Source organism: Dasypus novemcinctus, chromosome 9 (assembly GCF_030445035.2).
Source record: "Dasypus novemcinctus isolate mDasNov1 chromosome 9, mDasNov1.1.hap2, whole genome shotgun sequence".
In the NCBI taxonomy this organism is placed as follows: Eukaryota; Metazoa; Chordata; class Mammalia; order Cingulata; family Dasypodidae; genus Dasypus; species Dasypus novemcinctus.
In genome coordinates this window covers 112,330,888-112,335,825 of record NC_080681.1, presented here as the reverse complement: position 1 = coordinate 112,335,825, position 4,938 = coordinate 112,330,888, and the positions used below count along the sequence as shown (strand labels likewise).

The window sequence follows — 4,938 nt, the reverse complement described above, 5'->3', positions numbered from 1 at the left end:
ACGACACAGCTACGAGCTTCAGAGGGGCCTTAATCTGGGGGTCAGGAGAACTGACACCCAGGCCAGCACCCAGGAGTCTGTTAAGCGACCTCAGCTAAGTCACTTCCTCTCCCGGCTGCTGTTTCCACTGCAGGAAAGTGGGGAAGGCTGCCAGGTTCACAGGCTTGTTGTGAAGATCACAGCAGGTGATGAGTGGGAATGGGCTGCAGAGACAGGCCGCCCACTGCAAGCCAGAGCCCCCTATCCCAGGACCCCCGGCCGTGACCTGGACAGTCCAGTCCCTCCCAGCTCCCATGAGGAAGGGACTCTGCTCCAAGTGGTCCGTCCCATGGCTCAAGGATGCCTGGGTTCGGCTTTACCACCTGTTTCCAATGTTAGCAAGAGAGACCGCAAATCTCTCGAGCAAGCAATTTCTTAGCACCCATGTGCCAAGCCCTCTGCTGGGCTCAGGCTTCGTTGGTGAGCGGGATGCAGGCTGCCCTGGAGGGCTTCCTGTCTAGAGGGAGCAGGAACTGGCAAGGAAAGGAGACGAGCTTGTCACAGCCATTCACCAGCAGCAGGTGCTTTGTAGGTGTCACCTCCTTCTAGACTCATAAAAAAGCTGTAAGGATCAGACCTATTTTACAAATAAAGAAAGTGAGCGTCAAGGAAATCCCTGCTCAAGATAACACCAGATTTGAATACATATCTCCCCATACTTTCCCCACCCCATGAAGCTGCTTCCCGAGAATACTGGATGGAGTACGTGGAGGTGTGTGCCATCAGCAGGCCGGGGACCTCAGGGGCGTTGAACTGTGGCAGGATTCCTGGAGCAGGTGATATGGGGCCGGATCTTTGGAGAAAGGGTAAAATTCTGGAAGGCAGGATGGGGAGAATGTGATCCAGAAAGAAACTGAGTGTGGGGAGAGCTTGGAGGAGAGCAAATGGGGGCTGTGCCTGAGTGCTGAGGACGGCAGTTTAGCCATAGTAGAGGGTCTGCAGAGCCAAGGGTGGACCAGGCTGGGGAGGTGGGCTGGGTGGTGCCTCGACCTGCCTTGAATGCCAGACAAAGGCGGTTTGTATTTCCCTCGGGGGACAAGGAGAAACCACGGAACACTTTTGAGCAGGAAAGCAGTTCAGTCAGAGATTTGGAGATTCGGGGTTTCAGGGAAACCCTGGGGAAGGGGGTGGGGGGGAAGGTTAAGTACTGAGAACCAGAAAAAAGAAAATGGGAACAAATGAGATCCATGCCCCGTACTTTGCATATAGTTTCCCTCTGACGTCAAATAATTAAAACCATGGATGGCCTCCTGTGAGCCAGCACTTGGAGTGCTCAGCATTTCACGTATTATCTCATCTCAGCCTCACAGCGGCTCTAGGAGAGAGACACTGTTATTAGCCCAGGTTACAAGGCAGAGCCGGGAGGCTTCGGAAAGGACGCACGGCTGGGGGCGCAGGATTTGAACCCAGGTAGGTCTGCTCCCAAAGGCGTAGCTGCTCAGAAAGCGAGCAGGGGGAAGCCCTTACCCAGAACGAAAATCCAGGTGACCGCACCCCCGCCCCGGAAGGCCGGTCACGGAGTAAAGCCGGGACCCAGGGGTCAAAAATGGAGACCCAGGGCCCCGCACCGCCTGCCTCCGGCTACGTCCGCGCTGCCGGTGCCCCTGGAGGGTGCGCACACCTCCTGGGCCGCCAGGTGGCAGTCGGGAGGCCGCCCGGCCGCGGCCCATCCCAGGCTCCTCCAGCTCGGATCACAAAGGCCCAGGACCCCGGGAGCGGGCAGGCAGAGCGCCGCTTTGGGGGCGCTTCTCTCCATTCTCCTTGCAGCGCCCGTGCTCAGAGGGCGAGCCGGAGTGCAGCTCGGTTCGCGGGGACCTTCAGAAAGGCCCGAGAGTTGCCCGATGGATGGTCGATCCCTTCCCTGGAATAGTGCACGCCCTTAGCAATAAGTTAAATGAGAGTTTTTAGCCACCCCAGGGAAATGCGCGCTTCACAGCGCAGAGCGGGAGGGGGAAGAGGACACGGCACTGGACCTACGGCAATAGCAGAGTTTGGTTAAAATTACTTGTGCCTAGAAAAATGCCTGGAAGGAAATGGATCAAATACAGTGACTCTCTAGGACAGGGGGGGGGTTATGGGTGGTTCCCCATTTCCTTCTTACCTCTTCTATAGCTTCGTTTTTTAACAATGACTGTGGGTTACTTGTATCCCGAGGTAGAAAAAGTTTTTCTTTAATAGCGGAGGAAAGATATTAAGAAGCTGTCAAGACTTTTTAATCCTTCAAATGCTGCCTCCTCCAGGAAGTCTTCACCCCTTCTCCTCTTTCTGTGCCTCCAGAGGGCTTGCACAACCTCTATTAGAGAGTGCTTTTCACTCCAGATGTAAGTCTTGCTGTGGGTATCTAGACCTGTACTAGCCAAGGTGGTAGCCACTAGCCACATGTGGCTATTTGTGGTTATTAAGCACTTGACCTGTGGCTAGTGTGAACTGAGATGTGCTGAAGTATGAAATAGACTGTAGTTCAGTCTTGGTATGAAAAAAAAGAATGCAAAATATTTCATTAATTGACATGTTGAAATACTGTTTGGGATATATTGGGTTAGATGAAATATATTAAAATTAACTTCACCTGTTTTTACTTTTTTTTATGCAGCTACTAGAAAATTTAAAATTACATCTGGAGCTCACCTTTTGTTTCTATTGGACAACGCTCATCCACAAGCACCTTAAGGTAGATCTGTGACTCTCCCAGGTCAGGCCCAGAGAGGGCAGGTGCCCTATCTGAGGTCACACAGCAAACTAGAGGTGGAACTAGAACTCAAGCCAATCCTGCAGCTGGACAGGGTAGGGCACTGGGCTGGGAGTTGGAGACTGAGTTCATTGAGAAACAAGGTCTATGTTTTCTCCAGGATCTGCCACTCAGCATGACATATCTCCCTTTCAGGAAAAAGGTTCCTCGGGGAAAGCTGAGGTGACCCAGAGCTTGTTGGCATCCTCTGGTAGGGCCAAGATGAGCACACAAGCCCCCTCTGAGTCTACAACAATGAGAGGGTCAGGGCTGAAAGGGGCCTCAGAGAAACTGCCTTGGCCAACTCCTTCATTTTGCAGTTGTGGCAAGAAGGGCCCAGAGAGGGTGAGCACCTTGCCTATAGTCACACAGTGAGTTAAGGGAAGGCTGGGACCTACTCTGGAATCTCCATCTAGGGTTGCAGAGGCCAGACAAGCCCCATCGCTGGTGGGACGGGTTAGGCCCTGGGGCCTGCTCCGCCAAGCTCATGCAGCTTCCCCCACCTTAACCCATTCATTGTCCATTTACAATCCTCAATGGCTCCTCATTATGCTTAAAACATGAGGGACAATCCTCCTCTCTGGCCTAATCCCCTGCACAAGCCAGCAACTTGCTGTATTTCAGCTATGTTCCTAGAATGTACCCAGCAGGCCTGCCTCAGGGCCCTCGCACCTGCAGTTCCTTCCACCTGAACACTCTTCCCACACACGCTTGCAGCTGAACTCCTCAGCTTTCAGCCGTCATGTACCTCCCCAAGAGGCCTTCCCCATGCCTGAGTAACCCCCTCCCCTCCGTCTCCCACTGCCCCGTCGCCTGGCTATTGTCTTCCTAGCGCTTGTCATTATCTGAATTATCTTGTCCATATATTTGTCTCCAGCAGCAGAACGGAGGCTCCAGGAAAGCAGGGACTTCTCCAGCAGGTCCCCGGCTGTGTCCCTGCCTCCCAGGGCCAGGCGTGAAAGAGATGTTCAACGGCTGAGCAAACCTAATTTAACTGGAGCAAGTCAGGACAAGTCAAGTCACCGAGGCCTATCTCAAAAAAAAAACAACAAAAAAATCCCCCAAAATCAAACTACAGAAAAGTCCATCGTGTGTCCTTGGGCCAGTCCCTGCCCCTTTCTGGACCTCGATTTGGCCTCCTGAGAAGTGGAGCTCCCGCTGCCGCCAGGCTGGCTGCGAGATAGGCTGGTTGAATTAGCATCCCTCGAGTTGAGGGGTGTGAACACTGCTTTGTAAACTGTTAAAGCGTGATTGCAAATGCGAGTAGCTGTTGTCATTAGACAAACCCAGCTGAGCTGCCTCTTCCTCGCTGAGGAGGGGACTGGGTGGGACGTCCTGGGAAGGCCTGGCCGGGAGCGTCTTGCTTTGAGACTGGGAGCGTCTTGCTTTGAGGCTGGGAGCTGCCCGCAAGCAGCTCACAGTCTTCAGGGGTTGGGGAGAGAAGCTGCCAGCCAGAAATTTAGACCAGGCGAGTGGGCTGACCATTTCTCAGGAAGCAAATAAATGCAAAGGGCCGCGAAAGGGGTAAGGCCCCGGGTCAGGTAAATCTCTTGTGGGGGGTGGAGTGGGACTGAATCCAAATCTTTGGAGTGGAGACTGCAGCCAGGTGGAGAGCACAGCTGGGACAAAGGCACGGATGGGGGCGAAGGCAGCTGCTGCAGGGGCCAGCGAGGAGAGGTCTGGCCAGATGCAAAACCCAGTCACACTATGGGAACCCAAATGGGAAGTAAAGTAATGTTTTGGGATAAACAGGATGGAAGAGACAGGAGCTTTATTTTATTATTATCACTAGTGTTCTTTTTAACCAGGTAAAAGCCCTGGACTGATATCTGTACAATTATGTAATGTTAGGTGAGTCACTTCCCTCTTTAGTCCTCAGTTTCCTTATCTGTGAAATGGGGCATGGGAAGTTGGCCGAGCTCTCTGTGTCCGTGAGAGGCCCAAGGCAGGCAGTGCTGGGGCCAGCCACCTGGGGTGGAATCCCAGCTCTGACCTGCTCTGCGGCCGTAGACAAATTAGGTTTCCGGTCCTCGGTTTCGTTATCTGTAAACATTAGCACCTGCCTGACAGGGTGGAAAAGACTGAGGAGGATGTGGATAGAAAGTTTAGCCTAGTGCCTGGTACTGGGTCTTAATAAATGGTGGCCAATGCTGTTTCTATTTTGAGTCAAA

General features: G+C 53.1%; 1 long non-coding RNA gene across 1 annotated transcript; it reads left to right on the top strand.

The window, feature by feature from the left end:
• The first annotated feature begins 724 nt into the window (after nt 1–724).
• On the top strand, nt 725–4,527 carry LOC101437491 (uncharacterized). Its single transcript, XR_002798547.2, has 3 exons — nt 725–815; nt 1,342–1,449; nt 2,633–4,527. It is a non-coding gene; the product is annotated as an uncharacterized lncRNA (long non-coding RNA).
• Nucleotides 4,528–4,938: the final 411 nt, after the last annotated feature.